This window comes from Scyliorhinus torazame, chromosome 3, assembly GCF_047496885.1.
Source record: "Scyliorhinus torazame isolate Kashiwa2021f chromosome 3, sScyTor2.1, whole genome shotgun sequence".
In the NCBI taxonomy this organism is placed as follows: domain Eukaryota; kingdom Metazoa; phylum Chordata; class Chondrichthyes; order Carcharhiniformes; family Scyliorhinidae; genus Scyliorhinus; species Scyliorhinus torazame.
In genome coordinates, this window is record NC_092709.1 from 348,713,253 (window position 1) to 348,733,770 (window position 20,518).

Consider the following 20,518-nt stretch of genomic DNA (forward strand, 5'->3'; position numbering starts at 1 on the left):
TTTCTGAAGGATTGCTGCACTGTGCAAGGTGCTGTCTTTCTGAAGGACTGCTGCACTGTGAGAGGTGCTGTCTTTCTGAAGGAGTGCTGCACTGTGAGAGGTGCTGTCTTTCTGAAGGAGTGCTGCACTGTGAGAGGTGCTGTCTTTCTGAAGGATTGCTGCACTGTGCAAGGTGCTGTCTTTCTGAAGGACTGCTGCACTGTGAGAGGTGCTGTCTTTCTGAAGGACTGCTGCACTGTGAGAGGTGCTGTCTTTCTGAAGGAGTGCTGCACTGTGAGAGGTGCTGTCTTTCTGAAGGAGTGCTGCAGTGTGAGAGGTGCTGTCTTTCTGAAGGAGTGCTGCACTGTGAGAGGTGCTGTCTTTCTGAAGGACTGCTGCACTGTGCGAGGTGCTGTCTTTCTGAAGGAGTGCTGCAGTGTGAGAGGTGCTGTCTTTCTGAAGGAGTGCTGCACTGTGAGAGGTGCTGTCTTTCTGAAGGAGTGCTGCACTGTGAGAGGTGCTGTCTTTCTGAAGGAGTGCTGCACTGTGAGAGCTGCTGTCTTTCTGAAGGAGTGCTGCACTGTGCGAGGTGCTGTCTTTCTGAAGGACTGCTGCACTGTGAGAGGTGCTGACTTTCTGAAGGAGTGCTGAACTGTGAGAGCTGCTGTCTTTCTGAAGGACTGCTGCACTGTGCAAGGTGCTGTCTTTCTGAAGGACTGCTGCACTGTGAGAGGTGCTGTCTATCTGAAGGAGTGCTGCACTGTGAGAGCTGCTGTCTTTCTGAAGGACTGCTGCACTGTGCAAGGTGCTGTCTTTCTGAAGGACTGCTGCACTGTGAGAGGTGCTGTCTATCTGAAGGAGTGCTGCACTGTGCAAGGTGCTGTCTTTCTGAAGGAGTGCTGCACTGTGAGAGGTGCTGTCTTTCTGAAGGACTGCTGCACTGTGAGAGGTGCTGTCTTTCTGAAGGAGTGCTGCACTGTGAGAGGTGCTGTCTTTCTGAAGGACTGCTGCACAGTGAGAGGTGCTGTCTTTCTGAAGGAGTGCTGCACTGTGAGAGGTGCTGTCTTTCTGAAGGAGTGCTGCACTGTGCGAGGTGCTGTCTTTCTGAAGGACTGCTGCACAGTGAGAGGTGCTGTCTTTCTGAAGGACTGCTGCACTGTGAGAGGTGCTGTCTTTCTGAAGGACTGCTGCACAGTGAGAGGTGCTGTCTTTCTGAAGGACTGCTGCACTGTGAGAGGTGCTGTCTTTCTGAAGGAGTGCTGCACTGTGCGAGGTGCTGTCTTTCTGAAGGAGTACTGCACTGTGAGAGGTGCTGTCTTTCTGAAGGAGTGCTGCACTGTGCGAGGTGCTGTCTTTCTGACGGACTGCTGCACTGTGAGAGGTGCTGTATTTCTGAAGGACTGCTGCACTGTGAGAGGTGCTGTCTTTCTGAAGGAGTGCTGCACTGTGCGAGGTGCTGTATTTCTGAAGGACTGCTGCACTGTGAGAGGTGCTGTCTTTCTGAAGGAGTGCTGCACTGTGCGAGGTGCTGTCTTTCTGAAGGAGTGCTGCACTGTGAGAGGTGCTGTCTTTCTGAAGGAGTGCTGCACTGTGAGAGGTGCTGTCTTTCTGAAGGAGTGCTGCACTGTGCGAGGTGCTGTCTTTCTGAAGGTCTGCACAGTGAGAGGTGCTGTCTTTCTGACGGACTGCTGCACTGTGAGAGGTGCTGTATTTCTGAAGGACTGCTGCACTGTGAGAGGTGCTGTCTTTCTGAAGGAGTGCTGCACTGTGCGAGGTGCTGTATTTCTGAAGGACTGCTGCACTGTGAGAGGTGCTGTCTTTTTGAAGGACTGCTGCACTGTGAGAGGTGCTGTCTTTCTGAAGGAGTGCTGCACTGTGTGAGGTGCTGTCTTTCTGAAGGAGTGCTGCACTGTGCGAGGTGCTGTATTTCTGAAGGACTGCTGCACTGTGAGAGGTGCTGTCTTTTTGAAGGACTGCTGCACTGTGAGAGGTGCTGTCTTTCTGAAGGAGTGCTGCACTGTGAGAGGTGCTGTCTTTCTGAAGGACTGCTGTACTGTGAGAGGTGCTGTCTTTCTGAAGGACTGCTGCACTGTGAGAGGTGCTGTCTTTCTGAAGGACTGCTGCACTGTGAGAGGTGCTGTCTTTCTGAAGGAGTGCTGCACTGTGCGAGGTGCTGTATTTCTGAAGGACTGCTGCACTGTGAGAGGTGCTGTCTTTCTGAAGGACTGCTGCACTGTGAGAGGTGCTGCCTTTCTGAAGGAGTGCTGCACAGTGAGAGCTGCTGTCTTTCTGAAGGAGTGCTGCACTGTGAGAGGTGCTGTCTTTCTGAAGGACTGCTGCACTGTGAGAGGTGCTGTCTTTCTGAAGGACTGCTGCACTGTGAGAGGTGCTGTCTTTCTGAAGGAGTGCTGCACTGTGAGAGGTGCTGTCTTTCTGAAGGACTGCTGCACAGTGAGAGGTGCTGTCTTTCTGAAGGACTGCTGCACTGTGAGAGGTGCTGTCTTTCTGAAGGAGTGCTGCACTGTGCGAGGTGCTGTATTTCTGAAGGACTGCTGCACTGTGAGAGGTGCTGTCTTTCTGAAGGACTGCTGCACTGTGAGAGGTGCTGCCTTTCTGAAGGAGTGCTGCACAGTGAGAGGTGCTGTCTTTCTGAAGGAGTGCTGCACTGTGAGAGGTGCTGTCTTTCTGAAGGAGTGCTGCACTGTGAGAGGTGCTGTCTTTCTGAAGGACTGCTGCACAGTGAGAGGTGCTGTCTTTCTGAAGGACTGCTGCACAGTGAGAGGTGCTGTCTTTCTGAAGGACTGCTGCACTGTGAGAGGTGCTGTCTTTCTGAAGGACTGCTGCACTGTGAGAGGTGCTGTCTTTCTGAAGGAGTGCTGCACTGTGAGAGGTGCTGTCTTTCTGAAGGAGTGCTGCAGTGTGAGAGGTGCTGTCTTTCTGAAGGAGTGCTGCACTGTGCGAGGTGCTGTCTTTCTGAAGGACTGCTGCACTGTGAGAGGTGCTGTCTTTCTGAAGGACTGCTGCACTGTGAGAGGTGCTGTCTTTCTGAAGGACTGCTGCACTGTGAGAGGTGCTGTCTTTCTGAAGGACTGCTGCACTGTGAGAGGTGCTGTCTTTTTGAAGGACTGCTGCACTGTGAGAGGTGCTGTCTTTCTGAAGGACTGCTGCACTGTGAGAGGTGCTGTCTTTCTGAAGGAGTGCTGCACTGTGAGAGGTGCTGTCTTTCTGAAGGACTGCTGCACTGTGAGAGGTGCTGTCTTTCTGAAGGAGTGCTGCACTGTGAGAGGTGCTGTCTATCTGAAGGACTGCTGCACTGTGAGAGGTGCTGACTTTCTGAAGGAGTGCTGCACTGTGAGAGGTGCTGTCTTTCTGAAGGAATGCTGCACTGTGAGAGGTGCTGTCTTTCTGAAGGATTGCTGCACTGTGAGAGGTGCTGTCTTTCTGAAGGACTGCTGCACTGTGAGAGGTGCTGTCTTTCTGAAGGATTGCTGCACTGTGCGAGGTGCTGTCTTTCTGAAGGACTGCTGCACTGTGAGAGGTGCTGTCTTTCTGAAGGACTGCTGCACTGTGAGAGGTGCTGTCTTTCTGAAGGAGTGCTGCACTGTGAGAGGTGCTGTCTTTCTGAAGGACTGCTGCACTGTGCGAGGTGCTGTCTTTCTGAAGGAGTGCTGCACTGTGAGAGGTGCTGTCTTTCTGAAGGAGTGCTGCACTGTGAGAGGTGCTGTCTTTCTGAAGGACTGCTGCACTGTGCGAGGTGCTGTCTTTCTGAAGGAGTGCTGCACTGTGAGAGGTGCTGTCTTTCTGAAGGACTGCTGCACTGTGAGAGGTGCTGTCTTTCTGAAGGAGTGCTGCACTGTGAGAGGTGCTGTCTTTCTGAAGGACTGCTGCACTGTGAGAGGTGCTGTCTTTCTGAAGGACTGCTGCACTGTGAGAGGTGCTGTCTTTCTGAAGGACTGCTGCACTGTGAGAGGTGCTGTCTTTCTGAAGGAGTGCTGCACTGTGAGAGGTGCTGTCTTTCTGAAGGACTGCTGCACTGTGAGAGGTGCTGTCTTTCTGAAGGACTGCTGCACTGTGAGAGGTGCTGTCTTTCTGAAGGAGAGCTGCACTGTGAGAGGTGCTGTCTTTCTGAAGGACTGCTGCACTGTGAGAGGTGCTGTCTTTCTGAAGGACTGCTGCACTGTGAGAGGTGCTGTCTTTCTGAAGGACTGCTGCACTGTGAGAGGTGCTGTCTTTCTGAAGGACTGCTGCACTGTGAGAGGTGCTGTCTTTCTGAAGGACTGCTGCACTGTGAGAGGTGCTGTCTTTCTGAAGGACTGCTGCACTGTGAGAGGTGCTGTCTTTCTGAAGGACTGCTGCACTGTGAGAGGTGCTGTCTTTCTGAAGGACTGCTGCACTGTGAGAGGTGCTGTCTTTCTGAAGGACTGCTGCACTGTGAGAGGTGCTGTCTTTCTGAAGGACTGCTGCACTGTGAGAGGTGCTGTCTTTCTGAAGGACTGCTGCACTGTGAGAGGTGCTGTCTTTCTGAAGGAGTGCTGCACTGTGAGAGGTGCTGTCTTTCTGAAGGAGTGCTGCACTGTGAGAGGTGCTGTCTTTCTGAAGGACTGCACTGTGAGAGGTGCTGTCTTTCTGAAGGACTGCTGCACTGTGAGAGGTGCTGTCTTTCTGAAGGACTGCTGCACTGTGAGAGGTGCTGTCTTTCTGAAGGACTGCTGCACTGTGAGAGGTGCTGTCTTTCTGAAGGACTGCTGCACTGTGAGAGGTGCTGTCTTTCTGAAGGATTGCTGCACTGTGCAAGGTGCTGTCTTTCTGAAGGACTGCTGCACTGTGAGAGGTGCTGTCTTTCTGAAGGACTGCTGCACTGTGAGAGGTGCTGTCTTTCTGAAGGACTGCTGCACTGTGAGAGGTGCTGTCTTTCTGAAGGATTGCTGCACTGTGAGAGGTGCTGTCTTTCTGAAGGACGGCTGCACTGTGAGGGGTGCTGTCTTTCTGAAGGAGTGCTGCACTGTGAGGGGTGCTGTCTTTCTGAAGGACTGCTGCACTGTAAGAGGTGCTGTCTTTCTGAAGGACTGCTGCACTGTGAGAGGTGCTGTCTTTCTGAAGGACTGCTGCACTGTGAGAGGTGCTGTCTTTCTGAAGGACTGCTGCACTGTGAGGGGTGCTGTCTTTCTGAAGGAGTGCTGCACTGTGAGGGGTGCTGTCTTTCTGAAGGACTGCTGCACTGTAAGAGGTGCTGTCTTTCTGAAGGACTGCTGCACTGTGAGAGGTGCTGTCTTTCTGAAGGACTGCAGCACTGTGAGATGTGCTGTCTATCTGAAGGACTGCTGCACAGTGAGAGGTGCTGTCTTTCTGAAGGAGTGCTGCACTGTGAGAGGTGCTGTCTTTCTGAAGGATTGCTGCACTGTGAGAGGTGCTGTCTTTCTGAAGGAGTGCTGCACTGTGAGAGGTGCTGTCTTTCTGAAGGACTGCTGCACTGTGAGAGGTGCTGTCTTTCTGAAGGAGAGCTGCACTGTGAGAGGTGCTGTCTTTCTGAAGGACTGCTGCAATGTGAGATGTGCTGTCTTTCTGAAGGAGAGCTGCACTGTGAGAGGTGCTGTCTTTCTGAAGGACTGCTGCAATGTGAGATGTGCTGTCTTTCTGAAGGAGTGCTGCACTGTGAGAGGTGCTGTCTTTCTGAAGGACTGCTGCACTGTGAGAGGTGCTGTCTTTCTGAAGGAGTGCTGCACTGTGAGAGGTGCTGTCTTTCTGAAGGACTGCACTATGAGAGGTGCTGTCTTTCTGAAGGAGTGCTGCACTGTGAGAGGTGCTGTCTTTCTGAAGGACTGCACTGTGAGAGGTGCTGTCTTTCTGAAGGACTGCTGCACTGTGAGAGGTGCTGTCTTTCTGAAGGATTGCTGCACTGTGAGAGGTGCTGTCTTTCTGAAGGACTGCTGCACTGTGAGAGGTGCTGTCTTTCTGAAGGAGTGCTGCACTGTGAGAGGTGCTGTCTTTCTGAAGGACTGCTGCAATGTGAGATGTGCTGTCTTTCTGAAGGACTGCTGCACTGTGAGAGGTGCTGTCTTTCTGAAGGAGTGCTGCACTGTGAGAGGTGCTGTCTTTCTGAAGGACTGCACTGTGAGAGGTGCTGTCTTTCTGAAGGACTGCTGCACTGTGAGAGGTGCTGTCTTTCTGAAGGATTGCTGCACCTTGAGAGGTGCTGTCTTTCTGAAGGACTGCTGCACTGTGAGAGGTGCTGTCTTTCTGAAGGAGTGCTGCACTGTGAGAGGTGCTGTCTTTCTGAAGGACTGCTGCACTGTGAGAGGTGCTGTCTTTCTGAAGGACTGCTGCACTGTGAGAGGTGCTGTCTTTCTGAAGGACTGCTGCACTGTGAGAGGTGCTGTCTTTCTGAAGGAGTGCTGCACTGTGAGAGGTGCTGTCTTTCTGAAGGACTGCTGCACTGTGAGAGGTGCTGTCTTTCTGAAGGAGTGCTGCACTGTGAGAGGTGCTGTCTTTCTGAAGGACTGCTGCACTGTGAGAGGTGCTGTCTTTCTGAAGGAGTGCTGCACTGTGAGAGGTGCTGTCTTTCTGAAGGACTGCTGCACTGTGAGAGGTGCTGTCTTTCTGAAGGAGTGCTGCACTGTGAGAGGTGCTGTCTTTCTGAAGGACTGCTGCACAGTGAGAGGTGCTGTCTTTCTGAAGGACTGCTGCACAGTGAGAGGTGCTGTCTTTCTGAAGGACTGCTGCACTGTGTGAGGTGCTGTCTTTCTGAAGGACTGCTGCACTGTGAGAGGTGCTGTCTTTCTGAAGGACTGCTGCACTGTGAGAGGTGCTGTCTTTCTGAAGGAGTGCTGCACTGTGAGAGGTGCTGTCTTTCTGAAGGACTGCACTGTGTGAGAGGTGCTGTCTTTCTGAAGGACTGCTGCACTGTGAGAGGTGCTGTCTTTCTGAAGGAGTGCTGCACTGTGAGAGGTGCGGTCTTTCTGAAGGAGTGCTGCACTGTGAGACGTGCTGTCTTTCTGAAGGACTGCTGCACTGTGAGAGGTGCTGTCTTTCTGAAGGAGTGCTGCACTGTGATAGGTGCTGTCTTTCTGAAGGAGTGCTGCACTGTGTGAGGTGCTGTCTTTCTGAAGGACTGCTGCACTGTGAGAGGTGCTGTCTTTCTGAAGGAGTGCTGCACTGTGAGACGTGCTGTCTTTCTGAAGGACTGCTGCACTGTGAGAGGTGCTGTCTTTCTGAAGGAGTGCTGCACTGTGAGAGGTGCTGTCTTTCTGAAGGAGTGCTGCACTGTGAGTGGTGCTGTCTTTCAGAAGGACTGCTGCACTGTGAGAGGTGCTGTCTTTCTGAAGGAGTGCTGCACTGTGAGTGGTGCTGTCTTTCTGAAGGACTGCTGCACTGTGAGAGGTGCTATCTTTCTGAAGGACTGCTGCACTGTGAGTGGTGCTGTCTTTCTGAAGGACTGCTGCACTGTGCGAGGTGCTGTCTTTCTGAAGGACTGCTGCACTGTGAGAGGTGCTGTCTTTCTGAAGGAGTGCTGCACTGTGAGAGGTGCTGTCTTTCTGAAGGACTGCTGCACTGTGAGAGGTGCTGTCTTTCTGAAGGACTGCTGCACTGTGAGAGGTGCTATCTTTCTGAAGGACTGCTGCACTGTGAGTGGTGCTGTCTTTCTGAAGGACTGCTGCACTGTGCGAGGTGCTGTCTTTCTGAAGGACTGCTGCACTGTGCGAGGTGCTGTCTTTCTGAAGGACTGCTGCACTGTGAGAGGTGCTGTCTTTCTGAAGGACTGCTGCACTGTGAGAGGTGCTGTCTTTCTGAAGGACTGCTGCACTGTGAGAGGTGCTGTCTTTCTGAAGGAGTGCTGCACTGTGAGATGTGCTGTCTTTCTGAAGGACTGCTGCACTGTGCGAGGTGCTGTCTTTCTGAAGGACTGCTGCACTGTGAGAGGTGCTGTCTTTCTGAAGGACTGCTGCACTGTGAGAGGTGCTGTCTTTCTGAAGGAGTGCTGCACTGAGAGAGGTGCTGTCTTTCTGAAGGAGTGCTGCACTGTGCGAGGTGCTGTCTTTCTGAAGGACTGCTGCACTGTGAGAGGTGCTGTCTTTCTGAAGGATGCTGCACTGTGAGAGGTGCTGTCTTTCTGAAGGAGTGCTGCACTGTGAGAGGTGCTGTCTTTCTGAAGGACTGCTGCACTGTGAGAGGTGCTGTCTTTCTGATGGACTGCTGCACTGTGAGAGGTGCTGTCTTTCTGAAGGAGTGCTGCACTGAGAGAGATGCTGTCTATCTGAAGGACTGCAGTGTGAGAGGTGCTGTCTTTCTGAAGGAGTGCTGCACTGTGTGAGGTGCTGTCTTTCTGCTGATGGACTGCTGCACTGTGAGAGGTGCTGTCTTTCTGATGGACTGCTGCACTGTGAGAGGTGCTGTCTTTCTGAAGGAGTGCTGCACTGTGCGAGGTGCTGTCTTTCTGAAGGAGTGCTGCACTGTGAGAGGTGCTGTCTTTCTGAAGGACTGCTGCACTGAGAGAGATGCTGTCTATCTGAAGGACTGCTGGACTGTGAGAGGTGCTGTCTTTCTGAAGGAGTGCTGCACTGTGAGAGGTGCTGTCTTTCTGAAGGAGTGCTGCACTGTGAGAGGTGCTGTCTTTCTGAAGGACTGCTGCACTGTGAGAGGTGCTGTCTTTCTGAAGGAGTGCTGCACTGTGAGAGGTGCTGTCTTTCTGAAGGACTGCTGCACAGTGAGAGGTGCTGTCTTTCTGAAGGAGTGCTGCACTGAGAGAGATGCTGTCTATCTGAAGGACTGCTGGACTGTGAGAGGTGCTGTCTTTCTGATGGACTGCTGCACTGTGAGAGGTGCTGTCTTTCTGCTGATGGACTGCTGCACTGTGAGAGGTGCTGTCTTTCTGCTGATGGACTGCTGCACTGTGAGAGGTGCTGTCTTTCTGATGGACTGCTGCACTGTGAGAGGTGCTGTCTTTCTGAAGGAGTGCTGCACTGAGAGAGATGCTGTCTATCTGAAGGACTGCTGCACTGTGAGAGGTGCTGTCTTTCTGATGGACTGCTGCACTGTGAGAGGTGCTGTCTTTCTGAAGGACTGCTGCACTGTGAGAGGTGCTGTCTTTCTGAAGGAGTGCTGCACTGTGAGAGGTGCTGTCTTTCTGAAGGAGTGCTGCACTGAGAGAGATGCTGTCTATCTGAAGGACTGCAGTGTGAGAGGTGCTGTCTTTCTGAAGGAGTGCTGCACTGTGTGAGGTGCTGTCTTTCTGAAGGACTGCTGCACTGTGAGAGGTGCTGTCTTTCTGCTGATGGACTGCTGCACTGTGAGAGGTGCTGTCTTTCTGATGGACTGCTGCACTGTGAGAGGTGCTGTCTTTCTGAAGGAGTGCTGCACTGAGAGAGATGCTGTCTATCTGAAGGACTGCAGTGTGAGAGGTGCTGTCTTTCTGAAGGACTGCACTGTGCGAGGTGCTGTCTTTCTGAAGGACTGCTGCACTGTGAGAGGTGCTGTCTTTGTGATGGACTGCTGCACTGTGAGAGGTGCTGTCTTTGTGATGGACTGCTGCACTGTGAGAGGTGCTGTCTTTCTGAAGGAGTGCTGCACTGTGAGTGGTGCTGTCTTTCTGAAGGACTGCTGCACTGTGAGAGGTGCTGTCTTTCTGAAGGAGTGCTGCACTGTGAGAGGTGCTGTCTTTCTGAAGGACTGCTGCACTGTGCGAGGTGCTGTCTTTCTGATGGACTGCTGCACTGTGAGAGGTGCTGTCTTTGTGATGGACTGCTGCACTGTGAGAGGTGCTGTCTTTCTGAAGGATTGCTGCACTGTGCGTGGTGCTGTCTTTCTGACGGACTGCTGCACTGTGAGAGGTGCTGTCTTTCTGAAGGAGTGCTGCACTGTGAGAGGTGCTGTCTTTCTGAAGGAGTGCTGCACTGTGAGAGGTGCTGTCTTTCTGAAGGACTGCTGCACTGTGAGAGGTGCTGTCTTTCTGAAGGACTGCTGCACTGTGCGAGGTGCTGTCTTTCTGAAGGAGTGCTGCACTGTGAGAGGTGCTGTCTTTCTGAAGGAGTGCTGCACTGTGAGAGGTGCTGTCTTTCTGAAGGAGTGCTGCACTGTGCAAGGTGCTGTCTTTCTAAAGGAGTGCTGCACTGTGAGAGGTGCTGTCTTTCTGAAGGACTGCTGCACTGTGAGAGGTGCTGTCTTTCTGAAGGACTGCTGCACTGTGAGAGGTGCTGTCTTTCTGAAGGACTGCTGCACTGTGAGAGGTGCTGTCTTTCTGAAGGACTGCTGCACTGTGAGAGGTGCTGTCTTTCTGAAGGACTGCTGCACTGTGAGAGGTGCTGTCTTTCTGAAGGACTGCTGCACTGTGAGAGGTGCTGTCTTTCTGAAGGACTGCTGCACTGTGAGAGGTGCTGTCTTTCTGAAGGACTGCTGCACTGTGAGAGGTGCTGTCTTTCTGAAGGAGTGCTGCACTGTGCGAGGTGCTGTCTTTCTGATGGACTGCTGCACTGTGCGAGGTGCTGTCTTTCTGAAGGAGTGCTGCACTGTGAGAGGTGCTGTCTTTCTGAAGGACTGCTGCACTGTGAGAGGTGCTGTCTTTCTGAAGGACTGCTGCACTGTGAGAGGTACTGTCTTTCTGAAGGACTGCTGCACTGTGAGAGGTGCTGTCTTTCTGAAGGACTGCTGCACTGTGAGAGGTGCTGTCTTTCTGAAGGAGTGCTGCACTGTGAGAGGTGCTGTCTTTCTGAAGGAGTGCTGCACTGTGCGAGGTGCTGTCTTTCTGAAGGACTGCTGCACTGTGAGAGGTGCTGTCTTTCTGAAGGACTGCTGCACTGTGAGAGGTGCTGTCTTTCTGAAGGAGTGCTGCACTGTGAGAGGTGCTGTCTTTCTGAAGGAGTGTTGCACTGTGAGAGGTGCTGTCTTTCTGAAGGACTGCTGCACTGTGAGAGGTGCTGTCTTTCTGAAGGACTGCTGCACTGTGAGAGGTGCTGTCTTTCTGAAGGACTGCTGCACAGTGAGAGGTGCTGTCTTTCTGAAGGACTGCTGCACTGTGAGAGGTGCTGTCTTTCTGAAGGAGTGCTGCACTGTGAGAGGTGCTGTCTTTCTGAAGGACTGCTGCACTGAGAGAGGTGCTGCCTTTCTGAAGGACTGCTGCACTGAGAGAGGTGCTGCCTTTCTGAAGGAGTGCTGCACTGTGCGAGGTGCTGTCTTTCTGAAGGAGTGCTGCACTGTGAGAGGTGCTGTCTTTCTGAAGGACTGCTGCACTGTGAGAGGTGCTGTCTTTCTGAAGGAGTGCTGCACTGTGAGAGGTGCTGTCTTTCTGAAGGACTGCTGCACTGAGAGAGGTGCTGCCTTTCTGAAGGACTGCTGCACTGAGAGAGGTGCTGCCTTTCTGAAGGAGTGCTGCACTGTGCGAGGTGCTGTCTTTCTGAAGGACTGCTGCACTGTGAGAGGTGCTGTCTTTCTGAAGGACTGCTGCACTGTGAGAGGTGCTGTCTTTCTGAAGGAGTGCTGCACTGTGAGAGGTGCTGTCTTTCTGAAGGACTGCTGCACTGAGAGAGGTGCTGCCTTTCTGAAGGACTGCTGCACTGTGAGAGGTGCTGTCTTTCTGAAGGAGTGCTGCACTGAGCGGTGCTGTCTTTCTGAAGGACTGCTGCACTGTGAGAGGTGCTGTCTTTCTGAAGGAGTGCTGCACTGAGCGGTGCTGTCTTTCTGAAGGACTGCTGAATCACTGGCTTTGAACGCAACCCAAGGCAGGCCAGCAGCACGGTTCAATTCCCGTACCGGCCTCCCCGAACCGGCGCCGGAATGTGGCGACTAGGGGCTCGTCACAGTAACTTCATTGAAGCCTACTCGTGACAATAAGCGATTTTCTTCTTCTTTCTTCTTCTTTCAGGGAAGGCATTAAACTGATGCCCAGTCTTCCTCCTCAGGCGTGTGTAAAATACGCTATTCATAACGAAAGCAGGGGAGTTCTCCCCAGAGTTCTGGGTAGTATTCACCCTCATTGCCACAGTTCTGTTTGTGGGAGCTTTCTGTGAACAAATAACTGACGATGTTTCCTACTGTTCGACTGTGGCTGCACTGAAAAAGCATTTAATTGAAAGAGATGCAGTCCATGTTGTGTAGGTACACCCACAGGGCTACATGGGGGGAATTCTGAGGATGTTCCTCACTGTGACTGAGTCAAAAACCTGCAACCCCCTCCCGAACAGCACTATGTGTGCAGAATCTTAGCATTTACAGTGCAGAAGGAGGCCATTCGGCCCATCGTCTGCACCAGCTCTTGGAAAGAGCACCCTACTTAAGCCCAAGCTTCCACCCTATCCCAGAAACCCCACCTAAACTTTTTGGAGACTAAGCGTAATTTATCATGGCCAATCCCACCTAACCTATACAGACTGAGTGGAAACGGGAGCACCCGGAGGAAACCCACGCAGAGACGGGGAGAAGGTGCAGACTCCGCACAGACAGTGACTGGGAAGCAAACCTGGGACCCTGGAACTGTGGAGTAACTGTGCTAACCACTGTGCTCCCATGCTACCTACACCTCAGGGACTGCAGCGGTTCAAGAAGGCAATCCATCACCGCCTTCTCGAGGGCAATTAGGGATGGGCAATAAATAAACGCAAATTACTGCGGATGCTGAATCTGAAACCAAAGAGAAAATGCTGGAAAATCTCGGCAGGTCTGGCAGCATCTGTCGGGAGAGAAAAGAGCGAACATTTCGAGTCCAGATTACCCTTTGCCAAATGGGCAATAAATGCTGGTCTGGACAGTTTCACGTCCTTTTAAATAATTTTTTTAATGTTTTAAAGTGCACTGGGACATGTTCAGAACATAAAAAGACGTGTGATATGGTACGAATAAAGTAATGGCATGATGGGAAAACTGGTCAATGGGAAGACTGGTCAAAATGTTTGATACAATGTAAGAAATGCTGCCCTAACCATTTCAGACCCCTGTAAGACTAATAAGGCCGACTCTGCATAACTTGAAGTACGAATAAGATCAGAGAATGTCAAGCCATTCCTAAATACCGAATCTCGGCAACTCCTGATAAGACTAACTCATCATAACCCAGGGCCGTAGGCATAAGACAAGATAAGGTCAGGAAGAAATAAGTCTCCTCCGACCTCTCAATGTTCCCTCCAAGGACAAGATAATGGTATGAGTGATGCGACAAAGAGCCCAATAAGGTCAGCAGGCATTGCTTCCGTCTCGACTTCCGATCGAATTCCTGACTAAGCTGTAGTCACGCAATCTTGATAATGATAATGTATAAATACGGAACTGATTTTCTGTAAAAGCGCGGACTTGAGAAGGAATCAGCAGTTTCCCTAATCGCTCTCTGACCTCAGGTTTCAGCCATTACTGCATGCAGTCTCTTCGTAAATAAAGCCGTGTTCTTTTGTCTCAACGAGCGTTGTTGAATCTTTCTACTACAGAAGCAGGAAAATATTGACTACAACAGACATGATATAAATGAAAGCCTTTTATGTCGAATTAAATCGAAGTTGCAGCAGAAAGAAGTCATTTGTGCTCCACATGAGCCTCCTTCTGCCTTACTGCACCTTACCCTCTTTGCATATCCTTCTATTGCTTTCTCTCTCATGTACTGAGAGAGTTCCCCTGAAATGTATTCATGTTAACCACTCCATTCATTAAGAGCTCCATAGTTTCACCACTGGCTGGGTAAATCTTGCCCAGAATTTCTTATTCAATTTGTGAGTAGTTAGCTTATGTTTATGGCCCCTAGTATAGAATATAGAACATAGAAAAATACAGCACAGAACAGGCCCTTCGGCCCACGATGTTGTGCCGAACTTTTGTCCTAGATTAAGAACAAATGAATCTACACTCCATCATTCTACCATAATCCATGTACCTCTCCAAAAGCCGCTTGAAGGTCCGACTCAACTACTTCCACAGGCAGTGCATTCCATGCCCCCACTACTCTCTGGGTAAAGAACCTACCTCTGATATCCCTCCTATATCTTCCACCTTTCACCTTAAATTTATGTCCCCTTGTAATGGTTTGTTCCACCCGGGGAAAGAGTCTCTGACTGTCTACTCTATCTATTCCCCTGATCATCTTACAAACCTCTATCAAGTCGCCCCTCATCCTTCTCCGTTCTAATGAGAAAAGGCCTAGCACCTGGGATCCAGGTACTAATCCTAGCATCCAGGATTTTCCCTCTAAAAATTGGTATGCCTGCTGCTAAGTTCTTGTTTGTCAGCACCTCGGACAGGAGGAAGCTCAACTCCGCAATCAACTTGCTTCCAGTCACTGGGACCACACATGAAGGATGGTTGAGCAAGACATTGGTCTATGAACCTACCCCTCAGCAAGCCAGCACCTACAGGAGAGGAGGGAAAAAAGAGGGATTAAAGTAAATATTCCCTCAGTTTAAGTAAATAAAGAGTGGTGCCCCCTCACAACACCCTCATCGCTGTCTATAATATTTGTTTTGTGGTCCGTTGACATTTCCATGTGCACTGACACTGCCTGACTTTTAAGTAGGTCTCACTTCAAACACCGTACTGTCATCTTGCCATTTAATAAAACATATGCAATGTCCCTGTTAACGGCTTCATTACACCTTTCAGAGTGTTCATTTTTATAAAGTCCAAACCAAACTGACCTCATTTGTACTTAGTAGTGCCTTATGCATTACTCATGATAAACATGTAGGATAAAAGCGCTGGAGAAGTTCAGCAGCGGTGCCTTCTCAAAGTGCTCCAAATCAGGAGCCGACAGCATCATCTTCTGCAAGCCAACACTCTCGACCAGCTCCACTGGGTGGGACACGATGGTCGTCTGCCTGGCAGCTACTCTACTCAGAACGTGGTTGCAGCAAGAGACTTTCAAGAGGACAAGGGATACACTTTAGGTTTCTCCTCAAAGCATCCCTCGAGAGACCAAACATCCCCGCCAACTTCGAAGAGTCCCTGGCTTATGACCGGCCAAAATGGAGAAGGTTTATTTAAGAAGACACTGAACCCATCAAGATCTTCTTTGGGAAGGTACAGAGGCAAAATCGAGATGTTGACGGGAGCGCACAAACCTCCCAATTACTCCTCTACCTGACCCTTCAAGCACCACCTGTCCACATGTGTCAGAGCCTGCTATTCACGCATTGGAGGTGTCAGCCATCTCCGAACTAATTGAACTGGAGTGGAAGCAAATCATCCTCGGTCCCAAGGGACTGCCTGAGAAGAAGTAGAGAGGACAAAAGGTAGCAGTCAACTTCTGGCTGGTACTGTGTGATTCATGTCTGTCAAAAGTTACTTCCAAATTGCACACACTATCTCTCAACAGATTCCATGCAACCAATGACACGAACACAGTAAACCAAAATAGAAACTACGAGAAAGGGGTGGTTGCTTTTTTCATTGTTTGTGAGGGTCAGTGCTTTCACACATTTGTGGGACAGATGTTTCAGGCTGGGTTTCTTCATTATCAGAGGAATTCTGAATAAAACCGAGACGATGAAGAGGAATTTTAATACAGCTAGTGAAAATTCCGAGAGCTTCTAATTGGGCAATAGGGGAAACTGTGCCCACTGGCAGTAAGGCCTGTAACCGGAAGACATAGAAAGTAGAAGCAGGAGGAGGCCATTCGGCCCTTCGAGTTACGCCATTCATTATGATCATGGCTGATCGTCAAGTTCAATACCCTGGTCCCGCCTTCTCCCCATATCCTTGATCCCTTTAGCCCCAAGAGCTATATCTAATTCTTTCTTGAAATTACACAACATTTTGACTTCAACTCCCTTCTGTGACAGCGAATTCCACAGATTCACCGCTCTCTGGGTGAAGAAATTTCTCCTCACCTCAGTCCTAAAAGGTTTACCCCTTATCCTCAAACTATGACCCCTAGTTCTGGACTCCCCCACCATCGGGAACATTCTTTCTGAATCTACCCTGTCTAATCCTGTTAGAATTTTATAAGTTTCTATGAGATCCCCTCTCACTCTTCCAACCTCCAATGAATATACCGGGGCAGCACGGTAGCATTGTGGATAGCATAATTGCTTCACAGCTCCAGGATCCCAGGTTCGATTCCGGCTTGGGTCACTGTCTGTGTGGAGTCTGCACGTTCTCCCCGTGTCTGCGTGGGTTTCCTCCAGGTGCTCCGGTTTCCTCCCACAGTCCAAAGATGTGCAGGTTAGGTGGATTGGCCATGCTAAATTGCCCTTAGTGTTGGGTGGGGTTACTGGGTTATGGGGATATGGTGGAGGTGTTGACCTTGGGTAGGGTGCTCTTTCCAAGAGCCGGTGCAGACTCGATGGGCCGAATGGCCTCCTTCTGCACTGTAAATTCTATGATGATCCTAACCGCCATCCCAGGAATCAGCCTGGTGAACCTTCGCTGCGCTCCCTCCATAGCAAGAACATCCTTCCCCAGATAAGGACACCGTGCACACGATATCCCCAGACATGGACCTAAAATAGTTGACCTAAGGACCAGGGCAGACGAGGAGCCTTTTTTTGTAGAGTGTTACTACATCTGAAATACATTGCCTGAAAGTGAGGTTGAAACTGAAATTTTTAAAAGGGAGTTCAATATATACCTGAAAAGGCAATGTTTGCAGGGTTATGGCTAAAGAACAGGGTAGTGAAACTCCTCCGGTATCTCAGTTGTAGGGTCCTTCCTCTTTGTTCCCTGTTTACTCCTTTATTTCCTTTTTTATTTTTGGCGTTACATTTTTGATCCATGGATGATTTATGGTCATGTGTCTTTAAGGCCGCCTGTGTTGCTAATTTAAACCGCTAATTGGGGGTATACTACAGGCCTCCCAACAGCCAGCGGGAGATAGAGGAGCAGATAGGTAGACAGATTTTGGAAAAAAGTAAAAACAACAGGGTTGTGGTGATGGGAGACTTCAACTTCCCCAATATTGACTGGGACTCACTTAGTGCCAGGGGCTTAGACGGGGCGGAGTTTGTAAGGAGCATCCAGGAGGGCTTCTTAAAACAATATGTAAACAGTCCAACTAGGGAAGGGGCGGTACTGGACCTGGTATTGGGGAATGAGCCCGGCCAGGTGGTAGATGTTTCAGTAGGGGAGCATTTCGGTAACAGTGACCACAATTCAGTAAGTTTTAAAGTACTGGTGGACAAGGATAAGAGTGGTCCGAGGATGAATGTGCTAAATTGGGGGAAGGCTAATTATAACAATATTAGGCGGGAACTGAAGAACATAGATTGGGGGCGGATGTTTGAGGGCAAATCAACATCTGACATGTGGGAGGCTTTCAAGTGTCAGTTGAAAGGAATACAGGACCGGCATGTTCCTGTGAGGAAGAAAGATAAATACGGCAATTTTCGGGAACCTTGGATGACGAGTGATATTGTAGGCCTCGTCAAAAAGAAAAAGGAGGCATTTGTCAGGGCTAAAAGGCTGGGAACAGACGAAGCCTGTGTGGCATATAAGGAAAGTAGGAAGGAACTTAAGCAAGGAGTCAGGAGGGCTAGAAGGGGTCACGAAAAGTCATTAGCAAATAGGGTTAAGGAAAATCCCAAGGCTTTTTACACGTACATAAAAAGCAAGAGGGTAGCCAGGGAAAGGGTTGGCCCACTGAAGGATGGGCAAGGGAATCTATGTGTGGAGCCAGAGGAAATGGGCGAGGTACTAAATGAATACTTTGCATCAGTATTCACCAAAGAGAAGGAATTGGTAGATGTTGAGTCTGGAGAAGGGGGTGTAGATAGCCTGGGTCACATTGTGATCCAAAAAGACGAGGTGTTGGATGTCTTAAAAAATATTAAGGTAGATAAGTCCCCAGGGCCTGATGGGATCTACCCCAGAATACTGAAGGAGGCTGGAGAGGAAATTGCTGAGGCCTTGACAGAAATCTTTGGATCCTCGCTGTCTTCAGGGGATGTCCCGGAGGACTGGAGAATAGCCAATGTTGTTCCTCTGTTTAAGAAGGGTAGCAAGGATAATCCCGGGAACTACAGGCTGGTGAGCCTTACTTCAGTGGTAGGGAAATTACTGCAGAGAATTCTTAGAGACAGGATCTACTCCCATTTGGAAGCAAATGGACGTATTAGTGAGAGGCAGCACGGTTTTGTGAAGGGGAGGTCGTGTCTCACTAACTTGATAGAGTTTTTCGAGGAGGTCACTAAGATGATTGATGCAGGTAGGGCAGTAGATGTTGTCTATATGGACTTCAGTAAGGCCTTTGACAAGGTCCCTCATGGTAGACTAGTACAAAAGGTGAAGTCACACGGGATCAGGGGTGAACTGGCAAGGTGGATACAGAACTGGCTAGGCCATAGAAGGCAGAGGGTAGCAATGGAGGGATGCTTTTCTAATTGGAGGGCTGTGACCAGTGGTGTTCCACAGGGATCAGTGCTGGGACCTTTGCTCTTTGTAGTATATATAAATGATTTGGAGGAAAATGTAACTGGTCTGATTAGTAAGTTTGCAGATGACACAAAGGTTGGTGGAATTGCGGATAGCGATGAGGACTGTCTGAGGATACAGCAGGATTTAGATTGTCTGGAGACTTGGGCGGAGAGATGGCAGATGGAGTTTAATCCGGACAAATGTGAGGTAATGCATTTTGGAAGGTCTAATGCAGGTAGGGAATATACAGTGAATGGTAGAACCCTCAAGAGTATTGAAAGTCAAAGAGATCTAGGAGTACAGGTCCACAGGTCATTGAAAGGGGCAACACAGGTGGAGAAGGTAGTCAAGAAGGCATACGGTATGCTTGCCTTCATTGGCCGGGGCATTGAGTATAAGAATTGGCAAGTCATGTTGCAGCTGTATAGAACCTTAGTTAGGCCACACTTGGAGTATAGTGTTCAATTCTGGTCGCCACACTACCAGAAGGATGTGGAGGCTTTAGAGAGGGTGCAGAAGAGATTTACCAGAATGTTGCCTGGTATGGAGGGCATAAGCTATGAGGAGCGATTGAATAAACTCGGTTTGTTCTCACTGGAACGAAGGAGGTTGAGGGGCGACCTGATAGAGGTATACAAAATTATGAGGGGCATAGAGAGAGTGGATAGTCAGAGGCTTTTCCCCAGGGTAGAGGGGTCAATTACTAGGGGGCATAGGTTTAAGGTGAGAGGGGCAAGGTTTAGAGTAGATGTACGAGGCAAGTTTTTTACGCAGAGGGTAGTGGGTACCTGGAACTCGCTACCGGAGGAGGTGGTGGAAGCAGGGACGATAGGGACATTTAAGGGGCATCTTGACAAATATATGAATAGGATGGGAATAGAAGGATACGGACCCAGGAAGTGTAGAAGATTGTAGTTTAGTCGGGCAGTATGGTCGGCACGGGCTTGGAGGGCCGAAGGGCCTGTTCCTGTGCTGTACATTTCTTTGTTCTTTGTTCTTTCTTTGTTCTTAAACAGACAAAAGCAGTGGCCTGTGCCTTTAATTCAAACAGAAACCTGTGCTGAATCGTACTGGAGTTGTAGACTGTCCCGCATCATTGACAGAGATTGGCTGGGACTCGGTTGGATTGATTTGAAAATGAAAATGAAATTAAATGAAAATCGCTTATTGTCACAAGTCGGCTTCAATGAAGTTACTGTGAAAAGCCCCTAGTCGCCACATTCCGGCGCCTGTTCGGGGAGGCTGGTACGGGAATCGAACCGTGCTGCTGGCCTGTCTTGGTCTGCTTTAAAAGCCAGCGAATTATCCCAGTGTGCTAACCAGCCCCATTTGACTGGTGGCCAATGAATTGGCCCAAAGCGCTGAGCTCTGCCGCGTAATAGGTGGTGATTGGAGCTTCTCCCAGTGGGATGGTTCAGAGATCCAAGCAACTATCAGTTTAGATTTTGACGACGCAGGTGAAAGATCCAGCTAAATCCTCTCCAGAAAACTGTTGCTTATCCTCTCCAAAAAGATCGAGCTGAACCCTCTCCTTTGAGGCCTGTGATTCTCTCAAGCAAGAACCAGATAACTCTCTCCCTCCTGAAATGCAAAAGGCGGAACCGGCCACCTCTCTCTGCAGAAAGATAGAGGCCTGACTGCGAAGCTGGAGGTGAAGGCCCAGTTTGATGAGAAATAAAGTGTTCGTCCAGATTGCCTGTGAGTACTGCATTGTTCTACACGACAGGGATCCTGAATGAATGAGTGATTCAACAAAGAGAACTATTACTGACCAAAATCAAGGACTAATCTGCAAACTTGCTGTGAAAAAAGTGAGCTAAAGAAACACCATCCAAAGCAAAGACTCTTATCTTTTGACTTTCATCTTTATTATTTTTCACCCCTTCCCCCTTTGTGTTTGTCTGTCTTATATGTGTGTATAGAGGGTGGGACATTTAAAGGGGGTCGTAGGTACCACGTTGTTACTATCCAGTTGTATTTACTGCATATGTCATGATAGTTCTTGGTATAAATAAACAGGAATTGTGTTTTAACTTACAAACCTGGTGACTGTGATTATTGAGTAGACAAGTGCCAAAGACTTTGGGAATGCTGGGAGGCCGCTGCATTCAACTTTAATCTCACTAATGAAGTTAAAATGAATGCAAATTAACCCGTGATCAATATCTCGCCCTTTTTGGGTGAGGTGCTGGTCATGCCAGCTGCAGCAGGCCAGGAGAATCGGAGA

General features: G+C 49.9%; 1 protein-coding gene across 2 annotated transcripts in view; it reads left to right on the top strand.

The window, feature by feature from the left end:
• sfxn5b (sideroflexin 5b) overlaps nt 1-20,518 on the top strand; it is a 444,371-nt gene that overhangs the window by 220,841 nt on the left and 203,012 nt on the right. The window lies entirely within an intron of this gene.